At 38.9% G+C, this 27,646-nt stretch overlaps 1 protein-coding gene across 2 annotated transcripts in view; it reads left to right on the top strand.

Annotated features, from left to right (window-relative positions):
* The window catches only part of FAM110B (family with sequence similarity 110 member B), a 73,516-nt gene that overhangs the window by 6,636 nt on the left and 39,234 nt on the right, over window positions 1-27,646 (top strand). The window contains exon 1 of one of the 2 annotated variants that reach the window (XM_083747949.1): window positions 18,360-18,518. The exons of the other annotated variant lie outside the window; for it this stretch is intronic. The gene's annotated coding sequence lies outside the window, so the exon portion shown is untranslated. Of the gene's footprint in view, window positions 1-18,359; window positions 18,519-27,646 lie in introns of those variants that run through there. 2 annotated transcript variants of the gene reach the window in all.

Raw genomic sequence — 27,646 nt, 5'->3', positions numbered from 1 at the left:
ATAAATAATGCCCCGCCCTTATCAATATTCATATTGTATTTCCATTGGTATTCCAGGTGACAACAGTTGCATACTTTCATCTGTATAGACACACTTGTGTTTACTCTTGATGCTGCATGACATTTTGATCCTAAACAGTCTTACCTCTTGTTTGCTTACTATCAAATCAACTGTGTGAGATATTAAAGATTTATATTGCAGCAAAATTAAGCATTTGTAAAAGCCTCAAAGTAATACTGATTTAAGGTAGTCTTTTAATGTCTATTCATGGCTGTTTATAGCCATAAGACTGCAAATCTATTGTTGCCTCCTTTTATTTAATTTAATTATAAGACAAGTAGATACCATTTCTTTCTCTTCCTGCCCACAGCAAAACTATACTACTACAACAGAACTGTCTTTGTTTTTATGAATCTATGAAATTGTGTAACTCCAAGAGCAATCCTTCCTTTCAGGAAGAGACTGTTCCGTTTAGGTCAAAAGTGACAAAATTAATAACTGGTGACACAGCATTTGCTAACTCTGTAATCCCACTGTTAGTAAAATAAAATACACCCCCCCCTCAGGTTCCATGAATTAAAACATAAGCTTCGTAGAAATGAGATAAAACAAAGCTCCCCCTCCTCACTTTTAATCAATGTAAAATTTAGCATGAAATTGGAGAAGATAAAAGGCTTACGTTTAAGGAGTTACCCCTTTGAGTTTAGAAGTATAGCTGAACTGCTAGCTTGACAACTTTCTACATTTTCCCTCACCGTAATGTGGTTTGGCGCTACATAATGGAAATGTTATTTATACATGCCTGGTTGCAGCCTTGCAAGTGCAAATAGTAAAGAAATGCATTTGATCCATGCCTTGCACTTACCATATTTTTCTGTGTATAACATGCCCCCATGTATAAGATGCCCCCTATTTTGGGGGACTAAAATTAAAGAAAATGGGGGAAGATTGCCGAAAATCACTCACCCAACTGACGAACGCTAACAATCGCGACACCCGCCAAATTGGCAAAGCCAATCCAAAGCAGCCCTTGCCGCATCCGCTAATAACCCACCCATTTGACAAAGCAGCAGCCAATCCAAAGCAGCCCTTGCAGCAGACTCCATTCACCCACCCAATCACAAGGTCCTGCTTGCAGCTGCAACCAATTGCCCGTTGTTGTCCCCCCTCTGCACTACCCATGTATAAGATCCCCCCCATTTAAAACTTTATTTTTGTGTAAAAAAACTTTGTCTTATACACGGAAAAGTATAGTATATTGAGCAAATTTTAAAAGTGGGCATGCCATTGGGTTGCAACCCTGCGCCTTGTTCCACTTGCAAGAAATCCTGCTGATTTTTTTAAAAAATGGCCACCTCCTACCATGATACTCACTGCTTGAACTGATGACAAGCTGCTGCCAATATGGGGAGAGGCAGTCATGTGAGGAGCACCATTGTGTACAGATGTGTTTGCAGCTGCTTGATAAATATCACTGGGCACTGAGTTCTTAGTATACTGAGAAGAATGTTCATGTATGTATATTTGTAGTAATAAAAAAAAGTGCCATGAATTTAGCGTGGTTCCTTCATCCCTTTGATGTCCACGTTTTTGGCATGTGTTTTCAGGAAAGAGACTTGTTCGATGAATCATAAAGGATTTCCTATCACTAATATGATAATTTACAAGGCCAGATAGGATATTTATTTGTCGGGAGCCAATGAATGTTCCTTACTCTCTTTTCACCCCGCTCCAAAAAATAAGATTGTCTAATTTTGACTTCTTTTATTTTTTATTGAGAAACCAGTGAAACCAAATCCTTAATATATGGGACTGGTGTTTAAGGCTGCAGTCCTACAAACACATTGTGAGTTATATAATTGAACTAGTTTTTAAGATATTTTCATTGTTTTATTGTTTGTTTGCTTCCTTGGGCTCCTTTAGGAGGGAGGACAGGGTATAAACTTAATAACTAAATAAACTAGTGGCTTTACTTTTGAGTAACTTGCATAGAATCAATTGCTGTGCTAGCTAAATATTTTTCTGCTATGGAAATGCATCTGAGTTTGTTTGTTTTTTTATCTCTTGGAATTTAGTGTACTCTTACTAGTCTTTTGATAGCTCTTATTAGGATGGTTTCAGTTTTATGTCATTATGAAGCTAATATGTTACTTCCTTAGAGTAAAAACTACTTTAGTTTGGGAGATCTATGGATTCCCAAGGACAATGAGTTGGATAACTTCCATGTGCTGCCTTACCTGCCACACCCTCTGGGCTCATGGAGCCTTCCCACAGAGTCCCTTTGACATGCAATCTACTGCAAATTATCCATGAACTACAGTAATTCTTTTATAATACTTATCCTAGTGACTGGAATAGCAAAATTTGCTAACTGTGCAGAGAAGGACTTGCTGGTTAATATCTATTAATTTTAACATGCTTTTGTGCGAAAAGAGTTTGCTCTATCAAATGAACCTTAGAAACATCTTACAATCCATCAATATATCATGTATACCTGCCTAAATGATAAGTGACAGTCTCTGAACATTACTGTTCTCTGCACCCCCAGGGCCCCGCACAAGCAAGCTGTAGTTGTAGTGGTAGAGCACATGCAAAGCAGAAAGTCCCAGGTTGAGTCCCATTATCTAAAAATCTCCAGGTAGTCCTTGCTTCCAAGTCCATGTAAATGCTGAGCTAAATACACCAGTAATGTCACTTAGCCTAAGGCAGCTTCCTAAACTATGGGAGGTAATTGCAAAAAGGGTTAAAAAGGAGGGGGGATATAAGAACGGAAGTATGTGAGGACATGCTAAAGTAAAGTATCAACTATATTTGTGTAGTTTTGCTGCTGCTCAAGGTGCTGTGTGTTGTGTGTTTGCTCTTTTCATTTAACCCCATTCTCTTTTCCAATAATCTGATAACTCCGATACAAACTTTCTACCAGTGGGTTTCCATAAGAAGTGAGGTGGGTGGCAGCCTGGGTTCTCATGGCTGAGCAACTGGGTGAATATTTTGCCATGGACTCACTTTTCCAGCTTTAAACATGAAAGTTATCAAACCAGTTCAATTAAAATGTAATCCTCATAAGGGGAAAAGGAACCGCATTGAAATAACTCATTCCAGATGTGCTTACCAATAGGCTCGCTCTTTCTCTGGCTTGGGATTTTGCCAGGTTCATCCGCTCTGTGCCTGTTTTTGGTCAGTTCCTGGGAAATCGGGAAGAGCAGCTAGTGTGGGAAAAGGCAAATGCTGATAAAATTTTGTATTTGCGAAGTGTCAGGAAAGTGGACAACAGAGATGAGAAGCATTAATGAAAGTCTCTTATAGTAGCTATGACTAGATAGCACTCCAAATTGCTATATTGTGTTCTTGTGTTAAGATACTGTATCTTCACTGCTAGGGTCGGGAACCTTGGGTCCAGAGGCCAAATGGGCCTTTCTCTCTGGCCTTGGAACTCTCCTCAGGCAACACCTACTCACCAACTCTGCTTCCCACCCTTGTTGAGTGCTCTTGTCTGGTTGGAATGTGTCCTAGAACTGCAATAGCAACTCTTTCTTATCTGGATGGAAAATAGAGGTGGATGTGTGTAGAAATTAGCCTACTGTCACTAAATGTTTCTTCCCTTGTTCCAGCCACTTTTTCCTTTGGTCCCACCCACCACTTGCATATGGGGGCTTGGAAACAGATTCCCCACTTTTGCTTTACTTGGAGGTCTTGGAAATGTTGGTCCAGCTGTAGTATTGTTCAACTGGCAAAGGGAACAGAGACAGAGTTGGGAAGGCTGAAGCTGATTTTCAGTTTTGGAGCCTTAGATTGTGTGCCTAGATAGCTCAGTTGGCTAGAGCATGGTGCTGATGACACCAAGGTTTCAAGTTCAGTCCCCATATGGGACAGCTGCATTACAGAAGGTCGGGATAGATGATCCCCAGGGTTCTTTCCAACTCTATAATTCTATGATACTAGTGAAATACTTTTAATTGTGTGCTCCCCTCGTAAGTATACAGTGTGTGTGTGTGTGACATTAATGTTTGCACTCTCTTGGAGTTGTATTTTTAAAACCATAATTCTAAATAGTGATGCTCAGGGTTCAACAATGTTGCTCACCCCAGGGGCTGAGTATGCTCAAAGCTTTCTCTGAAACTTGGAGCCGCAGAGGTGAAAGAATAAAGCCTGTTGCCTCCCCAACCTCAAATTTCCACTGAAGCTTGTGATTTGTTTTGGTCCTACACTTGCCTAGTGTGTTCTATGTCCCCTGGATTGAGGACTCCTAGCTCAGAGTCTGCATTAGGTAGAACGTGAGTTTTCATGCTGTGTTTCAGAGGCGTGTCATGAGGTAGGGGGTTAAGGTAGTGTGGTCATAGCAACAACTAATTATTGGTTCAAGCATCTAGAGAACAAGCTGCCTTCAGGTCAGTTCTGGTAGCTTGATGTATTGGAGTGTTCTCAGCAAGCCTTAGGAGACAACTTTTTTGTTGGACCGTTCTTCCTGGCTTGTAGTGTTATTCCATGCATACTGATGGTGCCTAATACATATTTCTATCACATTGTAGTGTAGTTTGGGTTGATACTCCCAAGTATTATTGTTATTATGGAGAGTACAGATGCTGCAACTGAATCTCAGATGCAACAGCTGTTCAGAATCTCTCCAGCTGTTACCCATGCAGCACAATATTACCTTGCAATTTTACATGCTATTTATTTATTTATTTATTTATTTATTTATTTATTTAATTTAGTTATTGGATATAGTTTTGTTGCAATCTGTGAGAGTTCACTTGATAATAAGGAGTTAACATATAAAGAATCAATGCCCATTTCCCCCTAAAAGCAGCTCACTTTCATCACCTGGCTGACTATGGACTTTGCGTGCACAACGTCTCAATTTAGGTTCCAATCCACATAATAAGTTCAGGAGGAAATTGTTGTTGATTAATCATACAGCCAAATGTATATGGTTTTGTATACTAAAAAAGGAAATTAGGAACTTTGGATACACTGTTAATTCAAAAGTGCATTCCAGTATAGATCTGTTTCTCTCATGCTGATGAATTTGGCTTTCAAAATATGTTTCAGAATAACACAATAGGAGATTTATTATATGATCATTTAAGGTTTTTTGAGGGAGAGCCACAGGTTCAACATCTCCCTTAGAAGGCCTTTCAATTTAGATTCTATTACTTTGGGGTGGTTTTTTTAAAAAGCCCTGAATTTTTGTGTTAGCTTTGTTTCTGGGTTTGTTTGTTTTTTAATCATTATAAAAATAAATGAGATTATGAGAATGCAAACTATTTTTGATAGCCTAACGTTTAATCTGTTGCAGAGATAATATATATTAATATCAAAGCTGTTATAAATAAAACAAAAATCCAGCAAGCATCTCTCTTGGAAGTTAAATCTAGATATACTACTGTGCTGGGGATTCCTACATGTAAACATTTAATTAAACAACAGTAAGAGAAAGAAGAAATCAAATAAGTTTGAAAATAAATCTTTAACCCTAGTCCAAATAAACTGGATTTTGACCCAAAGTACAAGCACTCTTTCAATTATATGCAATCCAGCAGAGTGTAGATATTCTTTTAATTTTACTTGTTCATATCTGTCTAATATAATTCAGTATGGTGTATAATATGTTGCTGCTTCTTCTTTTTAAAATGCAGTCTTTTTCCTTCTTGTAGCTAGGAAAAAAAATCTAGGTCAAAGAGATGCTGTCTTATTAATAACTTAGGGCTCCGTTCAACAGAAATTATCTTCAGTGGCTTCCTAGCTTCTCTGTTCCATATCCATTGTTCTGAGACCCTTGCTTCTGACCTTTTCCTCCTCTACAGCCTTCTAAGTTTCATACAGCCAAAGGTTGTGTGACTGTGTGTGCTTATGATTGATTTCTTTGGATTTTTTTCAGCTTTTGTTTCTGCATTTACATTGCTGTTCCTCCAACAGAAATACTTGCTAGAATGACTCAGTGGCTAAACATATTTTACTCAGAAGCAAGTCCTTTTGATTTAAGTGAGAATAAGGTCTACTTCACATGCACATTACTATATGTTGGCACTGTGACTATTCCACTGTGGGGTGCCACGGGGTACCATTCTGTCTCTGAAGCGGTTTAACAGTGCTTAGGGGATTTGGCGTACTGTATCATCAAGATGCAAGTGACACACAGCTCTGTCACAACTGAATAATGTGCAGATGTGCAAGTTCTGAGCCCAGTGCCTGGATACATTGGTGGTCTGCATGAGGGCCACAAGCTGAAGCTGAATGCTGACAAAGCTGAGACCCTGGCTGTGAGTGGTGGTCCCCAGTTCTGGGAGTTAGTCTCCCTGTTTTGGACTGAGGTGGCTCTCCCAATTAGGGAGCAGGTGTGTGCCCTGGGGGAACTCACCTTTAACACTGGAGCCCCAAGTGCCTGGCTAGGAACATTTTTTACAGCTTCATTTGGTGTGTTATCTACTTTTGTATCTGGACAAGGATAGGTTGGCAACAGTGATCCATGCACAGGTAACCTCATGATTAGACTACTGCAGTGTGCTCTCTGTGGCGCTGCCCTTGACATTGGTCTAGAATTGTATGGTTGGAAGGGAACCTGAGGGTCATCTTGTCCAATGCCCCGTAATGCAGGAATCCTGCCCACAACCATCCCTGGGTGGGATTGAACCATTAACCTTGTTAACAGCCATATGCACCAACCCTTTACGCCACGAGGCTTCTGCAGCTGTGCAAAATGCAGTGGTAATGCTGCTAGCTGGAGCAACCTACTATGGTCATGTAACACCATTGCTGAAAGAGCAGCAATGGCTGCCAGTTTGCTACCAGGTCAGGTTTAAGGTTTTGTTGTCTTACAAAGCCTTAAGCAGTTTGGAACCTGAAGGAACGTGTTCACCCATATAGACTGGCTATTGAGATATTAGGATATGGCCCGTTCGGTTGTTCACAACATGCAGAAGAGCATTTGGCAGGAATCAGGGTGAGGGCTTTTTTACCCCTCTTGTGGCACCTGGTTCCATGGAAATAAGATGGACACCAATTCTGTTGAGTTTTTGGCACCTCCTGAAAACACAACAGAATTGCTGTCCATCTTATTTCCATGGACCAGGTGCCACAAGAGGGGGGGGGAAAGCCCTCACCCTGATTCCTGCCAAATGCTCTTCTGCATGTTGTGAACAACTGAACGGGCCATATCCTTTGATGGATCACTGGTGCAAGGCATTGACTGGTAATGATGAATTTAGTGTGTTTGTTTATTGTGATTTTACTTTGTTTTCCTGTATTGTTTTGTTAAGTTGTATTTTACTGTTGTAAACTACTTTGGGATTTGTATGAAGGCTGGTATAAAATATATATTACATAAATTGTTCTCATGTTCTCACTCTATATATGTCCTTACAGCTGTAGCTTTCCAAATTTGCTGCTGGTTCAGAATGGGAGGCATGTGTTTGAAGGGTGCTATATTTCCCAGTAATAATGCCTAGGGTTGGAACCCTGAACTTCTTGTTGGGAAGTATACTTTATCTATTGTTTTTGGTCAGCATTTAGGAAGGCTGCCCCAGGAGAAGTTTTCTGCAATGACGAGGGTTAATATGTTGAGATTATTTCTGGATGAGGGGAAGGTTTTAGAGAAAACTCATAAACGCCCAACACTACATCTTAGATGGAGGGAAATCCTTATACATTTAACTAATATTTTGTAAGAGGCTGAGGGGCATTTGCAGAAATTGGCTACACAAAAAAGTTGCATCTTTTCATGATGTAAATGCTTGAGTTTGCATGAGCCTGAGATGTGAAAGGAAGCAGTTCATTTAGAGGAATTACTCCCGGCACAACTACTTCCAAGGTGAAACAAAATCTTACTAGGTGGCTCACCTGCAGCATCAGTTGTTGGTACCCAGACAGTAATACAAGGTTCTCCACAGGAGGACCACCATCATCATAGGGGAAGGCCTGTTTTCTAGGTCTAAGAAAGCTGTCTTCTGTGATTGTATCTGGGGCAAGAGGTGCCTTTCACTCACAACCCAATATGGCTTCTTGCTTCTACAAGTAGATGACCATATAAGGAGTTAAATGCAAAACTCGTATATCAACATTTATTAGATTGTTTAGATTATGTACAATAAGTTAAATGAAAACAGCTTTAAAATGTAACAATGAAAAAAATTCATACTGAAAGTCAAACCAGCACTAAATAACAAAACAATGTCAAACACAATTCATTTTATACACCAGAAACCTAAAATTATATTGAAATGTAAAAAAGGCCCACCCACATCAAACAGCATAGACAATACTAAATTAAGAAATGATACTGGTATTTGGCCAACTGTGTGAACTACTGCAGTTAATTTTGCCCCAAAATTCATCCCCCTTTGAAATGAGGCCTTCTTGTATTAATGTCTTTTCCTGGTTTTGATTTGTAGCATTGCCTTGTTGAGTTGCAAACTCTCTCATAGTGACTAGTTGGACTGTAGGCTTCAATATGATGTTCTTTTAAGTTGCTAAATAAATAATCAGGTTGGAGGTGCTAAGTACAAAGAATTGGTGCACTGTTATAACATTCAGTGTTTTGTTTACTAAAACAGCTGAGCCCACACCTTGTTAATAAATCATTTCCAAAAATAAAACATTTGTTGCATTTTATGATAGAGTCAAACTTAAAAGAGGTGTGTGAATTTTGAGGGAAAGCAGGTTAATAAGCAGAGGCAGGACATGCACTTTTTAAATCGTGTTTGCATGTTAAAACAACTAAAGGTGCAATCTAACAGGGTAGAAACAAAGGTGGATGAACGGCCTAATCCAGTGGTCAGCAAACGTTTTCAGCAGGGGGCCGATCCACTGTCCCCTCAGACCTTGCGGGGGGCGGACTATGTTCTTTGGGGGGGAATGAACAAATTCCTATGCCCCACAAATAACCCAGAGATGCATTTTAAATAAAAGGACACATTCTACTCATGTAAAAACACGCTGATTCCTGGACCGTCCATGGGCCGGATTTAGAAGGCGATTGGGCTGGATCCTGGGCCTTAGTTTGCCTACCGATGGCCTAATCCAATGCCCTGTTGGGCTTGTGCCATCAGAGGAAAGTGTGGGTGGAGTAGTGTGTCAGGGAATGGGAGGTGTCTCCCAGAATGACCACCATCAGGTGGTTACCTGATGTATCCTCCTTGTTGGAGAAGAACCAATAATGGACTTTCCCACATCCTTGCAGAAGGGACTTGCAACATTGTATATTTCTCTGCAATGGTGGACTTTTCCCTCTGCCACCAGAGAGGGAGATTTGACACATCCAATGGCCCCTGGAATGGGGGCCCTCTCCCCCATTACTGTAGGGTTGTTAACTTTCAAGGTTAACACATTTATTTATTAGACATGGTGCATCTGTATGACCTGAATATAATCTTACGTAGTCACCCAAATTCTGTCTCTTCCTGTATGTTGGATTGACTTTTCCCCCCAGCTTTCCTGCTTGCACCTGTAAATGCCTACCTTACCTTACTGCAGGAAGTATTTCTAAATAGTTATGGACAATTCTGTTTCTGCTTCCATCCACTTTCAAGTGTGTTCTATCCCTTTTCTGCATTAATCGGCGAATTTTGAAAACCAAGCGGGATTAAAATTTCCATTTAAATATGTTTTTAAATAGGCATTTCCAAATGCATTTTCTATCAAAATAAGGATTTTAGAATATGTAGTTTGATTCTGCATCCCCCCCCCAAAAAAAAATCACTATCACAGTGTGAATTCCAGTGGATGGCTTCATTCCAACCTGTGCATTAATCTAGGAGATGCAGAATAATTCAGTTTGTATTGGAAACTGCAAAAAACTCCACATTCCCCCGGTATCCTCATCTATTGCCAGGGTGACAGGTCCCTGGCATTGGTATCAAATGCCATTTTCTTTCCGTTTGTTTGCTTATTTAAAAAAACACCTTTGCTTGTTGCCTACAGAACATATGTAGATGTATCTGAAATAACAGAATTCTTTTCCATGAACACCATTTTTGCTTGCATGAGTGTCCTTTAAATTATGCATTTCCCTGGGCATAAGCTGAATATCTTGAACGTCCTTAAAGTCACTAGCATATCAGAGGCATTACCATAAAACAAAAAATAAATACATTTTCTGTCATTCTGTTTATTCTAGCTTCTGATTTCACCACATCTTCCGCATAAAGGATGGAAAGCACTGGGATCAAAAGGGAAAATTAGGGCACCAAGAAACCTAAAATCTAACTTACTCATGAATATTGCATTGTGTGTCCTTCTCTAACCCACACAAAAGGAACTAATATCTCTGTCTTTTATCCAATTGCATATTTTTTGCAGTGCTGTAGAACATAGATGTGGGCAGGGAGGGAAATGAAGAAACCCTTTTGTTTAAAATATCATTTTAATTAGCAGCTAGTTGGAGCAAGCCTTTAAAAAGTTGAGAAAACTGTCTCCTTGCCTAGGACTGTGTTCCATTTAAAACATTTTTGGATGACTTCATAGGTTTCAAAACTTTGGTTTCTACTCCCTCCCTCATTTGGCATACTGTTTGAATTCTCATATTGCATACATTTCTTTCCAGAGTTCTCAGTTGTATTTCTGTGTGTTTGAATGGTCATACATTGCTGTCTTAATTCAGTTCTATTTTGTTACATTTGGGGATTTTCATGGAGTTTTGCACTATGTCTCGCCATGGTCTCAGATATCCATGGGAAGTCTACAAAGTGTCTTGGATATCCTTGCCTTTCCAAGCAATTCTTCCAGTGTTCTGCCCTCCCTCTGAAAGAGCAGTTGCACAAACTGATGCACATTTATGGTGGCAGGCGAGATGTATTTATCTTAGCTGGTTTGGGATGGGGATTTGCATTTGAATGTTCATCCCTGCTGCAGTCCTTTGTCCATTTTACTCTGTATCAAAGGGTTTTAGTCAGTTAACTTTTACTCAGAGTAGACCCATTGAGATTAGTGTCTATGACTTATTTAGGCCTAGTAATTTCAATTGGTCTGCTCTGAGTAAAGGTTAGTTGACTACCACCCAAGACTTTGCACATCCAACAGCCAACTCTTCCCTCTCAGACAAGAAAATAAATTGGATAGAACTGGTCATAAATTTCAGTCACCATCAGAACAACAAATATTTGCATTGGAAATAGAACATCACCAGTTACTTACCATGATAGTCCATTTATGGCTAGGGAAGGAGAAATTAAAGGCTTTGGTGTTAGACGCCTCTCTAAAGACGTGTAAAATGTTATTAAATAGTTAATAATAATATTTTCATTAAAAGTAATCAGGGTGGTGAGTTTCACTGGAGCCTAGGTCTATAAGGGAACTTGTGTTCTTTATTTTCATTCACAGCTTCTGCTATGAATACCCCCCCCCCTTGCTTATGATGGAACTCTTTCATTTGTACTGGTTAATAGTGTGCACCACATGAGCACTGTCTGTGTTCACACATCGCCCCTCTACTTTCTCAATGCTTCTCTTTGCCACATTTGTATAGTAGCACCAAATAGCTTCCTTGGAGTTTCTGTGTTATATGGAAGAATGATGGGAAAACTTTCTCCATCTGCTGTTTCAGAACTTCTCGTATAAAATCTGTTTCCTATTAAGTGAAACTGTAGAAGACACAAGCTTTCCAAGAGGGCTGGATGTCAAATGCACTCTCATAAGTAAGAGGTACAAAAATACTAAACATAGAATAATGGCTACAAGGTGACTAAACATGTGATGTGTACTTCTTTTGTATACATGTCATTTCCTTCTGTTCTAATATTTCAAGGTTGTCAGAAGGCTACTGAAGGGTGATAGTGGTGAGCTGAAATGCCAAAGCAATTGGGCTGATATTCTTGTGTGCTGATATAACAACTTGTAGCTGATTAGTTTCAGCATAACATGGATAGGGATGTGCTTTCATTCAGTAACACAGTATGGAATGGTGGATTGACATATTTATTTGGCTGTATGGTTGTCCATCCATAGTATATTGCTTTAAATGGGATGTGCATTCCCCCATTCACGTTCTGCAATTCATCACTCTTAACTAAGTGAAACTAGAGCTTTCTCAGGGCAAAAGCCTTGCTACACCATGCTGCCATGCAATGAAACTGAGCCTCAGCAACATGAACACATTCCTTCCTCTCCAAATAAGCCCTAAAATGGTGTCGAAGCAGCAGTAATTGAGGACTACAACTTGCAGCAAAAAATAAACTTTTCCAAGAGGGTTGTTGTTTTTCTTTCTGCATCTCTTGAAAGCCCACTTTGTCCCTTGGAAATGCTTGAGTGAACATTTTGACACAGAATTTCTTTTCAGCAGAAAGCTACAGAAAGGTGAACTCAAAAAGCTAGGTGCCCATCAGGATTTCTGTTGCATTAGGGGAATAATAGTGCTGAATAATGAAGGCAGAGGGCAAGGTACTAATAATTAAATCCCACTGTACTGCAGGCCATTTTCATTTTGGGGTTTGTCACAACTTCTTGGCTTCCAGAATGAGGATATGGCAGTCAGCACAGAGAGACCATGGTGTTGTGGTTTCCACTTTGGAGGGGGGGGGGAAGGATTGGGCATTGGATATTCTAGGAGATGCTTGTTCTAACTCTGAGTATATATTTTGCCTGCTTTAGTGAGCATCTATTCAATCCTGCTCATATATGCCGACATGAAAAATATTGTAGGCACACAGATTCATGGAAACTGAGATGTTGAATGACAAAGGACTTTCAGTTGCGCAACAGAACTTCACCACCTCCCCCATGTGTACTCCTGAAATATGCTCTGGGTTTTCCCCTGACTCCCCAGAGCAGATTTGAGGAGAGTGCAGGGCATGCATACAGAGAGAAGGGAAGTTGCACTACACAAGCAAAAATCATTGTGCTGACAGAAACAGTTGGATATTGTCCAGGGTCTGCACCATACATAAACATAGATTTCTCATTAGTGTAAGGTTGGATCATGTTCAGACATTTATTTGAAAGTGTGTAGGGAGAGGGGAGCAAGATTGTGTGTGCTGACTCCATACCTGCCCTACATGTATTCAGTGTGATATCAGAAAGATACTTGTATTGCACGCCTATGCAAACTCTCAGCACTTAGGCTCTGCTTTGCAATCAGATCTCGTAAATAAGTAGCAGTTGAATATTAAGTGGTAAAGAAACACAGTAGTACCTCGTTTATCGAACGTAATCCGTTCCGGAAGACAGTTCGACTTCCAAAACATTCAACAACCAAGGCACACGGGGGGGGGGGGTTTGAAGAAAATGCAGCAGAAGCCATTCGACTTCTGAGGAACATTTGAAAATGGAAGCAATTACTTCTGGGTTTTTGGTGTTTAGGTTCTAAAATGTTCAGCTTCCGAGATGCTCGAAAACCAAGGTACAGTGGTACCTCGGGTTAAGAATTTAATTTGTTCTGGAGGTCCGTTCTTAACCTGAAACTGTTCTTTTTTCTGTTTTTTTTAATAGAATATTTATTAAGATTTTACAAAGACATAAATACAACAGTCCATAAAAAATAAAAAGAAAAAGAAAAAGACAAAAAAAGGAAAAAGATTTAAAAACAAATCCATTTTTTATAACTTTAAACTCATTAGCTTGTTTCCTTGACCTCCTCACACCTCCCCTTTTTGTGTTCCCATTTACATAATCAAGTCAGCAAATCCTTACCCTCTTTCATTTATGTTAACTCTTTATCTTAGCATATTATAACTCTATATTTTCATCCATTATCAATTCATTTTTGCATATTCTTATTAACTTTGTTGCTAATGCCACTTATTTTCAATTCAAATCATTTTAACATTCATTAATTTTACAGTGTTTCTGCAGATAGTCTTTAAATTTCTTCCAGTCTTCTTTCACCAACTCTTCTCCCAGGTCTCGGATTCTGCCAGTCATTTCCGCCAATTCCATATAGTCCATCACCTTCATCTGCCACTCTTCCAGGGTGGGTAGATCTTGTGTCTTCCAGTACTTTGCAATAAGTATTCTTGCTGCTGTTGTTGCATACATAAAGAAAGCTCTATCCCTCTTTGGCACCAATTGGCCGACTATGCCCAGGAGAAAGGCCTCTGGTTTCTTCAGAAAGGTATATTTAAATACCTTTTTCATTTCATTATAGATCATCTCCCAGAAAGCCTTAATCTTTGGGCACGTCCACCAAAGGTGAAAGAATGTACCTTCATTTTCTTTACAGCTCCTGAAACTGTTCTTAATCTGAGGTAGCACTTTAGGCTAATGGAGCCTCCCACTACTGCCGTGCCGCCGGAGCACAATTTCTGTTCTCATCCTGAAGCAAAGTTCTTAACCCGAGATACTATTTCTGGGTTAGCAGAGTCTGTAACCTGAAGTGTCTGTAACCTGAAGCATATGTAACCCAAAGTACCACTGTACTTGAAATAAACTGTACGAATAATGACTCTTGTGTTGGTGTACATTAAAAGTTTATATATAAGATGTCATAAGGTATTTTAATTTTAAAATATTTCATATGCAAATAGGCTTATTGCAAGATGCATGCTTTGGTTAAATGATTGTTTTTTAGCTGAATCCTTGCCTATGTATGATTATTTCAATTTTATTTGTCCTTTTTGTTAAAGTGATATACATTTTTGTTAATGCTGTGGGGCCTTTTAAAGTTTGACATAGCTTAGGGGCTCCTCAGGCCTTAGCCTGGCCCTTGTTGTAGTCCAGCAATGTTTAGGGGCCCACAGGTTCCCCAGCACTGTGCTGAAGAGGTCTATTAAGGCACATATTATGGACAAACTATAAACAGATGTGATACATAATTCATTTTATGTAGTATGGGTGACTTGAGTCGCTGTAGAACATGTTGCATAGTTTGTCTTCTGCATTTTTCATTTCCGAATGTTATCATTGATTTTATGCAGGTGGCTTGATGTGGGAGTGGCAAAAGTGTTTGTTTGGTGTCTTAATGCCACTGTGGAACTTGTTTGATTCTATTTAGTTCCTTAAACAGAAATGCACTTCTCAGATTATATGGAGTGCGATAACTTTTTAAGGTTTCCTGTTGCAACTTCATTTGGGCTTCTGTTATTCCTGTAAAGAGAGAGAGAGAGAGAGAGAGAGAGAGAGAGAGTGTGTGTGTGTGTGTGTGTGTTTAAAAATAGTGACTCAGCCTGCCTGTCTCCTTGAATTGAGAGTATGCTTTTTACAGACTGATTCTCTTTGTCATAATGTCCACTGGCAAAGATCTTCTGTTTCCAATTAGATGCAAGGCCAGGATCTCCCACACCTTTTCTGTTTTGTCAAATCACTTCTCTTGTTCCAAGAATAGAACTATCTTTCCTAGTTCAGTTGCAGAGCAGAAGGTGCTCTTATGGAAGAGACTGTCATGCTTCAACTGAATAGTTACAGAACCCTGTAGCTGTCTAGTCAGTTAAAATTGGCATAATTCTTTCTCTTTCATTAGTATGTTAATTCTGTTTATAGTGTTAAAGTGCTATATCAGTAGCTTCTGTACGTTCCTGTTAAGTATCAAAATTGGCATTGCTTATCATCTTTAAGACTGAGCAATGGATTAAAACATCTTTTTGTAGATTTGAATACATGTAGTGGCTCTTCAGGGAATGTTAGTCAACCCAGCTTCATAAATTTGTCCCAAACTAACCTTGGCTTGTTTTGAGAACATAGTACTATATACTTTCACAGGCACTGGAATGTAATCAACAAGAGTAAAGAGAGGTCAGGCGATGTCAGATGAGCAAACTGTATCTAATATAAACAGAACTGATATCCTAAAATGACAAGATTAGGGCAATAGGCTCAAGAGTTGTGGATTATTGAATTTCCAGACTGAAACATGGGACAGATTAGCATACTCAGAATAAATCAGAGTTTTTGTGTTAGAAGCTAAAAAGAAGAGACTGTAACATTTAATAGGCATGTAAAGAGGATCTTGCAGAGTTCTGTGGTATCAATTTGATTTACCTCTGGCAGGACTCAAGGTGGCATACAGATAAAAATAAGAACTGCTAAAATTCAACCTAAAAGTATGGATTTGCACATTCTTGCTGAAAAATATGTATGTTTGTATGTGTGGAAGATCTCGCCCTGATAATCGCAGGTAGAAAAGGTCCATATATATTCTGAGCCCAGGATTGCAGCGTACCTGGCATAGCCAAACAGGCTTTAGTCTGCCCTGTGCTGCATAGATTCTCAGGATAGTGACACACATAGTATGTTTGGGGAGTGTTCGTTTGTGGTAGTATGTGGCTTACCCACACTTTATTTTGGGGAGCAGTGAACCTAATCTGAAACCCAGAGGGACACAACATGCCCTGGATGTGACAGATCTGGCAGTTCTCACATCATTGTACATAGTGCAGTACATTTTGTCGTTTTGTTTGCTGAAATTCTAAAATACCAGTATTGTATTGAGAATAACGCTAACCATCTTCAGCTTTAGACAGAGTTCAAAGTGGTTTGCAAACCACAGTTAACACTAACTCTTATGAGTTTAAACATATTTTCTGCAAATAACTTTTTAAATTGCGGGTGTGGGTGTGTGTTTCATACAGAGATGGCACCTGGAAGGGACAGAACAGCACCCATGGGTTTATTTCACCCAGGGTCTTAACAGGAGATCAGAAAATGTTACATCTGCCTTGGGCCTCATAAGGAAGATCTCACTTTTTAGGTGTAGTAGTAGTTGTTGCAGTTGTTGTTGTGGTTGTTGTTGTTGTGTGTTATTGCTGAAGCATGCACTAGATTATCATTTGTCTTCAGTTTGAAATGCCAGGTCTTCAGAGGTTATATGGGAGTAAAAGGACAAGTGAATTACTCGGCTTACTTTCACTTGCACATTTATATTGTACCTTTCCTCCAAGGAGCTCAGGGTGGCATATATAGTTCTTCCCCCTCCTCATTTAATCCCCACAACTATGTTGAGAGTAGATTAGGTTAGGAATAGGTTGGGTTAAGAGACCGTGTCTGGTCCACAAGTAAACTTTGTGGTTGTGGGGATTTAAACCCTTCTCTCCCAGGTTCTAGTCCAGCACTCTAACCACATTGATTCTTGAAATTACTTCACAAGGAGAGTTCAAATTCTTCACTATAAACAACTCCATATTCTGAGAATGAGTCCCAATCATCCCTGACCACTGGTCCTGGCTAGGGATGATGGAAGTAGTTGTCTAAAAACAGCTGCAGACCCAAGTTTGAGAAACTCTGATTTATGCCCTCTCTACTGACAATGGCCATCAACCAGAGTGGCCAAAGTAGTTTTGGTTCCATATCTGAGCCTGAAATCAGATTGAAATGGGTTTAGATAATCCACTTCTTCCAAGCATGTTTGCAGGTGGGCTGTGAGTACTGAAGTAAGGTGCATGCTCTCTTTCAAGTGTGCAGAGAAGTTTCTAATGCCATTTATCTTTATGTAAGTGGTGAGATGCTGTTGCTTATTCTGTTTTAGCTGAACAGAATATGGCCTGTAAGCACTTATCATTGTGAATGTGACTTGGTTTTCTGACAGTCTGTAGAGGTGCAATCCTTAGGGCTAGAGCTGTTTATTTAAAAGAGAGCTTAGTTTTGACTGCAAATATTACCAAACCACAATTTTGAAAAAAGCTATTCTAGCTTGAAATTGCTGTGCTTCATGTATCTTAGTAACTTCCCTCACGCAGCAGCTGCATTCTGCATTTTGTGGTAAAGGCACATATCCATCAATAGCTCCTTTCTCTTGGCACAAGGCTGTAGGAAGTTGTCAATAGCTTATTCAGCACTTGTTCCCTTGCTTGTGAAAAGAGATACTTTAGTAGTTCTTGAGATAAACAACTTGATTGCATTTTTAGCTAAATATTATCTGCTTGTATACAAGACAGTTGTTAATGCATCTGCTTTACACTTCCATTTAATCAGTTGGACTTAAAGGGATATAATACTGGGTAGGTTGTTCTTTCTATTGAATAGGTATCATTCTTCTGGATATTTATTTATTTATTTATTTAGCATTGTAGACCCATCCGTCCCCCCTTCTTTTGAAAATGATAACCCAGTTACCCTGATAAACTAGGTCTTTGTGTCTTATATTTGTATGATATTATAAAAATGAATCAATATATGTTTATTCAGCCCACTTTAAAAAAAAGCCTATTCACAGTGAGTTGTGAATTTTTAGAAACTAAATTAAATAATCAGCATCAGTGTCCTTAGTCTTCCACTCAGAGGTAATATTTACTATTGAAAATCAGTCCAAAGAATTTCCTAACACCTCAAGTTGTAATCATTAATTTGTAAGGCGTTTAACATATATTTTCTTGTCAATGCAAGTTGTTTTGACAGCTACTTTGACAAGTGCTTGGATGAATGTTATGCCTTTACAAAAATGTGGCTTCCGAGACTGTGGACCCACCAATCTGACTATCTTCTGCTGTTACTTGCTCTAGGGGCTGCAAAAAATATCCTGAAAGTGCTTGTAGAGGAGTTTGGCCTTGGAAAGCTACTAACACCCCCCCCCCAAAAAAAAAATTCAAATCTGAAACAACATCAAGAAACTATCTGTGGTCCAGACGAGCATAACAAAAATTCTGAAAACACACTAGCTGGTGAGATACTTTTTATACATTTATTCTGACAAAATGATTGGTAGAGTGCAGCATTCAGTTCTTTCCCTGGTATGGAATTTCTGTGTACCATCTCTTTGCTTGCTTCAGCTATCTTAATTTTTCATCCTAATATGGTATGGGTTTATTTACCTTGGAAGGACTTTCAAAATATGTGGAGAATCTTGGCTGATTAAACTACATTCAGCTCATAGGACCAGTTAAAGGTGAAGGCTGGAAGGAACAGGAACAGATTTTTTCTGCTGCTCCTCCCAGACTTTAGTACTTATATGGGGGGAGCGGAGTTCATCATTCCCTTGAAGTAGTGTTTTTCACGTTGGGGTTTCCTGAAGCTTACTAATTTTCCCCAAGAGCAGAAAGCTACTGCAAAAGTTGATTCTCATTGCCTTAAAGTTTATTACAGCCAAAGGCTTCAAGCTGGCTTTATAGTTCTCTGAAATACAGTGGTACCTCTGGTTACAAACTTAATTCATTCCAGAGGTCCATTCTTAACCTGAAACCGTTCTTAACCTGAGGTACCACTTTAGCTAATGGGGTCTCCCACTGCCACTGCGCCACCGGCGCTATTTCAGTTCTCATCCTGAGGTAAAGTTCTTAACCCCAGGTACTACTTCCAGGTTAGCGGAGTCTGTAACCCGAAGTATTTGTAACCCGAGGTGTTTGTAACCCGAGGTACCACTGTAGTGAAATAGGCAGTAAAAGCAACTGCTCCATGCATTTGTGTATCGTTTCTGCTTTGTCTTGAGGAAGTAGAAAACATGAATGGGAACCTGTCTACCTGTGTGCTTTCACAGCTTCTAATGCTCAACTCATCCTTCGTTGTGGAGTCATTCACTCTGGTGTAACCTAACTGGGAGCTCTTGGTGGTAGAAGAGTTTTAAACAGCTGTTCAGTTCATTCAGCTACATATTGGTCCACTGACTGACTTGGTCTACCAACAACATACAGAGAGGAAGCGCTTGTATCAAAGCCAATTTTGTAACACTTTGGCTTGCAGCCTGACACATTTATTTGACTGGCACTAGGAACAATTGGAGTGACCCACAGCAACACAGTTCATCAAAGTTAAATGCAGGCTATTTTAAAAGGCTGTTGCCAACTTAGCACTTAGAAAATGAATAATTGAATAAATAAGTTTCACTCTTCTGAATGGAGCTCTTTCAAAAGAAGCGTCATCAATTAAAAATATCCTTTGAATAGCGTAAGGCAGCTTTGTGCTTAGCTGTTCTTAAAACTGCGGGGTGTTTATCATTCAGGCAGTAGGTAATCAGGGCTAGATTTCTTATACTGAGAAATGCGAGTAATATTAGACACTTCTCTTGATCAAAAGAATAAAAAGCAGCTTTGGAAGTGTGCTGAAGCCCTTCATCATCTTTTCCCAGTGTTCTTTATTTTTTACCCTGCCAGCCGTCTTTAGAAGTTTGCATTGAGATTTTGTTGGTTTCTTCTAAACACTCTTGAACAAGGCACAAGAAAAGGTGTGAACCATCAGCAGATTGGTGGAGCTATTTTAATAACTGCATCACTGGAAGGGCATAGCAGAAACAATGTCCTCAATACATGATTACACTAAGTAAATTTCCTCTGGCACCAGGAAGCTGGAGGAATGTTACCTTGGATTCTCTTTTTAATTGTACTGATATCTAAATAGAGCCTAAAATAAAATAAGAATGGAATGATTTTGTCAAACTTGGTAGAAAATGGAAATTACGTTTTCCTTATGAAAAATTAAAATTATTTAATATCCAACACAATTTGCATCTCAACTCAGAAATTAATTCCATTGATTTCAGTGAACTAAACTCTTTAGTCAATGTACTTAAGATGGTGCTTTATGCTGCTATGAGAGTAGAAAATTTAATGGCAGCTCAATGTGAGACAGAGCCTTTTCTGTAGCAGCACCCATGTTGTGGAATTCCCTGCTAGGAAGTGGTGAGACAAGCCATGTCCATGATTGTATTTAGGGAGCAGTGAATATATACTTATTCTCTTTGGTTCTTAATACATGGTTGAAGATTTAGCTTTATTTTTTGTTGATTAAGTAGCAAAAATTAAAACTAAATCTCAGTGCTAGTCAACACATTTTGGAAGTTAGGTTTTGTTTTTCTAGATATATTGGTTTGCAGGGCTGAAAAACAATATAAATGTGTGTGTGTGTGTGTATGGGGAATAGTAGGAGATACAGGATGGAGCACTTGTCTTGGACACCCTTCTTCTTTGCAGTACATTGGTGTGTTGCTTCTCCTTCCCCTAAAATGTGGGTGGAATGAAGGTACTAATAGCAAATATTTGAAATACTACCATTGCAATATGTTCAAGGAAAATGGAAGGTTCTCTTTAAAGTTGTCAAGGTGATGTTTGTCCTACTTTATTTCTCCTCGCCGAAGCAAGTTTAACTGTTGCAGATTGTATGAATAATTGAACAAGGATACCTCACTCGTTACCCAAAGTAATATTCTGCTCACTTGCTGCTCAGAGCTGTGCTTCACTCTTTATTATGGCACAGAGCTTCTTAGATGTTTGTGATGTTTCATTCCCCAGTGTGAGTGCTGACTTTTGCTTCAATTCCCTCCATGATTTAAATAAAACGTTCAGAAATCAACATTAGTATTGAAACAAACATCTGCCTGCCCCCCTTTCCTCCCTCCTCCCCCCAAAAAAATCACAGACCTAGAAGAGATGTTTCCTCACAAGTCTGGATTTGCTGTCTTTACGGATATTAAACATGAGGGGTTTGCCACATAGTATTTTGTAAGGGGAGACTCCAAAAGAAATGAAAACAGAGCTCTGTGTATCTGTTTTGCTGTTTCTAGCGGAAGACATTTAATTTGCCTTCTAAAGCCAACCTCGAAAATGATGCAATTCAGCTGAAGTAGATTTATGGTGCCTTTTCCTCTGGAAATCAATACAGCTTGGAGGGGCTGTCATGGGAACTGGCTGACTGAGATGCAGCTGTGTTCAAATATAAACTTCTGTACCGCAAACCCAAAGTAATGACTCTTGGTTTTTGTTTTTTAGTCAGCACTTTAGCTCTGAGACATTATGGGGTAAGCTTTAATTGACTGCTTTGTTTCCATTAGGAAGTTATTGAAACTTTGCTATAGCAAATTCAGCAAGTTGATGTGATGTTCTAAAAGCCATTGCTATTCTTACTTGCCCTTGTGTATTTTGTGGTTTGTAAGGACCTGGAAATGTGTTGTGGGGCAAGGTAGCATTTGTATACTGCAAGAGATGGAACCACTTCTCTCTCTAGTTTTATAAGCTTTGTAGTTGCTTGGCCTCTTAAACAAGGGCTCAGATAAAGCAATTTCTTCTTACTGATTGTAGGGATCAGCCTTCTTCATACTGAGTACATCAGCGACATGTTTGCTGATGTCATCAGCAAGTTCTATTTTATGCTGCTGGAAACTGGATTTTTCAAATCATATTTGTCGCAATACTGTGATCTTTCAATTTTTAAAATATAATTGATAGTACCATTGCCTTCAGAAGCTCAGGGTGATGGTGATGATTTGGGAGAGGGAATTCTCTTCCCTGAGTTGCACTTGGCACCTTCATCATATGCTGAAGAAATACCTTTTTACTCTGACCTCTGACACTTGGAATGAGTCCTTTTAGGGCTTGTCCTATTTTTGTGACCATAATTTGTTTGAAACTATTTTTCTTTTGTTTTAAATTGATGTGACCCACCCTGGGACCTTAGGGTAAAGAGCATATAATAAATCAAATATATTGTTATGGTTGCTATTATTAACAGCAACAATGGTGATGTTTACACCACAGATAAGATACAAATTCCATCTAGACTTAAAAGGATACCCAGCAGCAACCACCTTCTCTCCTCATTTCACAGATGCTCCAAAGCCAGTCATAGAAAGAACCATCCAAGAAATGTCCTCTTAAGACAGGTTTAGTCAGCTATTGTTGGACTACAACTCCCATCAGCTCCAGCCAGTATGGGTTTGTTGGTATTTGGAGTTCAGCAACATCTGGAGAGCACCATGTTAGCTATCCCTGAAAAAACTGAAGAGCTGGAACACAATTTGTACAGGCCTGGGAAAGCATCCATGACATAAGAAAGTGCATCAGCTTTAGTATACCAAAAAGTACAACAATAACCTGAAGCAAATCTTCTTTTGAAAACAGTGTTTCTCAGAACTTGGCAAGCCTGCTTTTTCCCTATTTGAATGGAATATAGAAGTATACCATGTCATGGACTGCTGTTAAAATCAATATTCTGTTTTGATTTAAAACTTATAAAATGTTGGGTTGTAGCCGAAGGTTCTGTTCCTCCCAAAAGAAGGAGTCGTCCTCCCATGGAAGAATGGGCTCTTTGGATCCAGCCCATTAAAAGCTGGATTTGGGTACATAATAAACAGGGAATTGGCCACATCAAGTCATAATATTATATTTGGAACAACAAGCTGGATATAATTGCTTCAGAATCAGATCTCATAATTTGAAAGCTTAAAATCTGATTTAAACATATGGTATTAAAGAAGAAAAAAACTTTATAAAAATGAAATCTGAATTCAGTACCAACCACCATCTACATTTAGGGTGTGGTATTCTGTTGCTTTCTCACTCTTCTTATAAAGAAAAACAACAAAGTAGAGAAATGCCCAGCAGTTTGCTGGTTTTGGGGAGGAAGCAGCATCATGGGCAATTTTATGTAATGCTGAAAGATTTGCAGAATTTTTTCTGATGTGAAAATAACAAGCTTAGTATTTGCGACCTAGATTACTATTTCTTTGTTGCAGTTATGAGCAAATGTACTTATGAGTGGGGTGTTGTTTGTTTGTTTGTTTTGTTTTGTTTTGTTTTTTTGTTTTTAAAGCAGCTCATTGGCAAATGTAGCCACAGGCTGCAAAGGGTTCAGTCAAGAAATCAATGCTCTTTTTCCATCTGACTGCCTTGAAGACTATGTAAATTAAATGTACTTAACCATAAAACCTGTCTACATTGCTAGAGGTACAGTTGGCAGTTACAAACTACCACCAACTCCATTTTGGGAAATGGATCGATTTATATATTTGAAAACAGTCATAGCTAGGGTTCCTTGGAATTTCTCATAGTGACTTTCTAATAAATATGTAACTTGAACTAATAAGGTTTTATTCCTTATGACATAAATCAGAGGGCCAATTATCTTCCCATTTTGCATCTTTGTTAGGCTGGCATTCTAAAGTATGAGAGCAAATACCTTAACATGCATATGACCATATTTATCATAAATTTAAATAGCAAGAAAAATGCTCCGGGTTTCAGCTACTTAGATTTCCAGATGATTGAGGACTTGACTGAAAGGCACATAAGGGCTGCTTTCCAGAACTGTATGGAGTGCATTTCAATAATGACGGTGATGTTATTATTATGTGCATGAGTTTGAAAAGAACTAAATAGGTTGCATTGTTTAAATGGGCTAATTGGATTTAAAGGAAATAGGATGAACTGAGATGTTTACTGCTTATAATAAAATACTTAAACCAGTACATTTTGTTTGCTCAGTCCCAGTTCGTATTCAGGTAGCTCCAGATTGCTAGCCTGCTGCATGTTCCTCCAAATAGTTTCAGACAATTCACATGTCTAAAGGTACCATGCTGTGACTGTACTGATTTGCAAGAATGGATGGAGCATATTTTAAACTATTGCAGGTAGCAGGATATGACTATCCTCCATATTGCCCAGGAACTTGTATGATAGTCTGGAGCAATTGCCACTGTGCGGTGAAATTCAGCATGCATATGAGCGTAACATTGCCCCAAAAGTCTTTCATAGTCCAACACACTTTCAAAAAGGGAAACTTGTTAAACATGAAGAAAAAAGGTAAAATGAAGTAGAATTAAGGGTTTGGGTATGGAGAGATTAACTCAGTCGGTGGACTGCAGCTGAGAAATAAATCTGACACATGCCTATTACTGGTAGCCACAGCTACTGCGGCAGGGGAGGCTGGTTTTGTTCCATTGGCATAATTCCAGAGAGACCCAAAGGGAACCCTTGTTTGAGTAGCTCTACCAGGTTGTGTTTCTTTGTAGTGTGTGGCAAAAAAGACAAAACATGCAACTTTTTTCCTTTTATAGACAAAAGATTCTACCAAGTGAATTCCATGGCCTTCTAACAAGTATATTCTAACAGTATATATGAGTGTCTTATGAGAAAGGAAGGAGATTATTTGAAAATGGCATTCTGTTCCCTTACCTTCACTACAGGCTTATGGGAGTGCTGCTCTTGCTTCTACTTCCTGGAAGCTTTCACCCCTCTATTTATTGTGATGTAGGTGTGTCAGAACCAAGAGCTCATTCTGCACTAGGAATACTCATCCTAGCTTGACTTCCTATGGCAAAGCAATCCAAAGATTTGCCTGAGGTAGAAATTGCAAAAGTTGCTGAAGAGAGCGCTAACAAGATTCCAAAATGCCCTTGTGGCATATGTTTAGATATCTTAGAAAGGGGTACAGGATGCTATTTAACATAATGGATAAAATTCAGAAGTAGTCCTCCTCTCTTAATGCAAAGTAGCATTCTGAAATCCAGAAGAGCTTAATGGTTACTGTTCTAGTTGTGCAAAACTGATATTCTAAATAAAGCAGGGGAGGCTGGTTCCTTGGGTAACTGGGGTACTTACTGAGGATGACCAACCTCTGTTATTTTCAGTCAATCTGCAGTCTTCCAAGCAATTGTGGGTGGCCCTGCATGTCATTGTCTCTGGCTCCGCCTGCTCCTCTCCTCCCTGCTTTCCACCCTAGCAGTCCCAATGAACAGCCACCACCACAGCACATAATATAACTTCAGCAGTTAATCCCACTTGTTTATTTTTTGTTTGCAAGCAAGCCCTTAATATCTCATCCACGTTTCTTATGCAGCTTCCTGCTTGCCTGAGAGATAGAAGGGGACTGCAAATGCTCTTCTCAGTTTTTTTTAGGAAGTGAAACTCTCTTAGGCTGCAATCCTATGGATGTTTAGTTGGGAGTCAGCTTTGCTGAACTTATTGGCTCTTACCTCTGAGTAAATCTTTGTAGGAACAGTCTGGGAATCTTAAATTCTGGAAGAGTAATTGTATTAATCTGTGCTAGAAAAAGCAACAAAAGCTTGCAGCACCTTAGTTTTAAGAAATTACAAGCCATTTTTTAGTCTAGAAAAATACAATAAGAGTTTTCATTAATTTATAGAATGGGGAATAAATTTATGAATGGAAACTAGAAATGTTGGCTGTGTTTTCATTACTGGCATTTTCTCAAGGCAATCAAGATGCACATTTTTGCTTTCCTTTCATTTTAAACTTGTTAAAGTTTTCTGCAAAATGTGAACGTGGGCAGTGAGACATTCTATCTTTTTACATTCCAATTAAATTCCTAGGCATGCTCAGTTTGGGAGATTTGTTTATTGAATTTGAATGTTTGAGCAGCATGTCAGCCTTGCATGTTAAATGTTCTTCTTCTTCACCAGTTCAGTAAAATAATTTAAAGATATGTCAATAACACTTTTTATCAACTAATTTGGATTAATGTTGGAAAAGCTTTAATTATGTTGGTTATTGCACAGGAATTGCAAGCTTAATTTTGCTGCCATGGTATGTCTGATGCAACAGAAAAATAAAAGTCATAATCCAATACAGAAGGAAAGTACCTCATAACTTGCATTATTAATAATAAGAAATCGGGGGGGGGGGGGGATGCAGTACAGTCCCATAGATGTCTTTTGACAAGTATACTCATTTGAGTTCAGTGGAATTTACTCCCACGGTAAGTGTCCATAGGTGTTAAACTTGACATGAATTTCAGGTTGACATGAATTTAGCACACATAACATCTGGATGTTAATTCATGGCTACTTATTAAATAAATCTGGGCCATTATGCTAAAACTTCAGAGCGGGATAAAGGGTCTTTCCTCAGTTCATATAATGTGCAAAAATGTCTTTACAAAACTTTAGTTTATGGTTGCCATCAATTTTGATTTTAATTCATTTTTATAATGTTTTATAATGTACTGTTTTAGTGTTGTTAGCCGCCCTGAGCCCGGCTTCGGCTGGGGAGGGCGGGATATAAATAAAATTTATTATTATTATTATTAAAGACAGATGTACATGTTGATGGCAAGATACTAGAGTTTGACAAATAGTGGCTTGTCAGTGAATGACCTGTAATTTAACTTCATTCAATTTATTGCCATATTCAAGGAATTCAGAAATGTTTTTGTGTAAAAACAAAGGTCCACAAAGGCCTGTTTTCACCCTAACAATTACTGGTGGTTTCCACTGATTATGTATACAAAAAGATTTGTTGGGAAGGGCTTGATCGTGTTTCATTTACAGAAGGAAGGACAAGCCTAAATAGCATAGATTTTGTGAATCTCCAGATGAAGCATCTTCATAATTTGAGAATCATTAGAGAATGTGGGTGTCAAATAAAATACAGTTATGGACCTAACAAGTTCAATCTGGTTTTTGTTCTTTTTTTAAGTGTGCTTAAGTACTACTGGAGTAAATTGGGACAGATACGGTTGATGTCTATGCTTCATTCAGTGAGTTTAAGCACATGCATTTTTAGCAAAGTTTAAAAATACTTCGCAACATATAATATATAGCTGCATAAACAGTTTAAAGTTTTTATTCCTGGGTTGAATTAGTGTATTCATTATTCAGATGGTAATTTTTACTACCGACCAGATTGGGTCAAGAGAAGGAAAGAAAATGAGAACTGGGAGACTAGCTTCAAGCCCTGCCTCTAGCATTGATTTTTTTTGCTGGCTTTCCCTTAATTGTAGGTTGTTGAAATAAGCATTATTACTTTGCCCTGTTTTAGCTATTTGACCACCCTAAATCAGGATTCCATAAATTTTATCTTGGCTAGTCATTATTTGTGCTCGCCATCATAGCCACTGCCCACTTTACTCTATAGGTTGCTTGGCATATGCAATTACTGTAGAGGATGGGACAGATAATTCATGTCGTTTCACATTGTTGTAATGGGGTGTGACTTGTCTTGTCATGCTCCCCAAATCAAGTAACCTAAACCCCAGCCACATACCTGCCTTCCAGGCTAACTACCCCACTCCTTTCTCACTACATGACACTACCTGAATGGAAGCAGGAACAAGCCTGGTGTGGAGG

The sequence above is a fragment of the Podarcis gaigeae genome (assembly GCF_964106915.1).
Source record: "Podarcis gaigeae genome assembly, chromosome: 7".
Lineage (NCBI taxonomy): Eukaryota > Metazoa > Chordata > Lepidosauria > Squamata > Lacertidae > Podarcis > Podarcis gaigeae.
The sequence above is the reverse complement of the archived record's forward strand: the minus strand, read 5'-3'. Positions and strand labels throughout refer to the sequence as shown.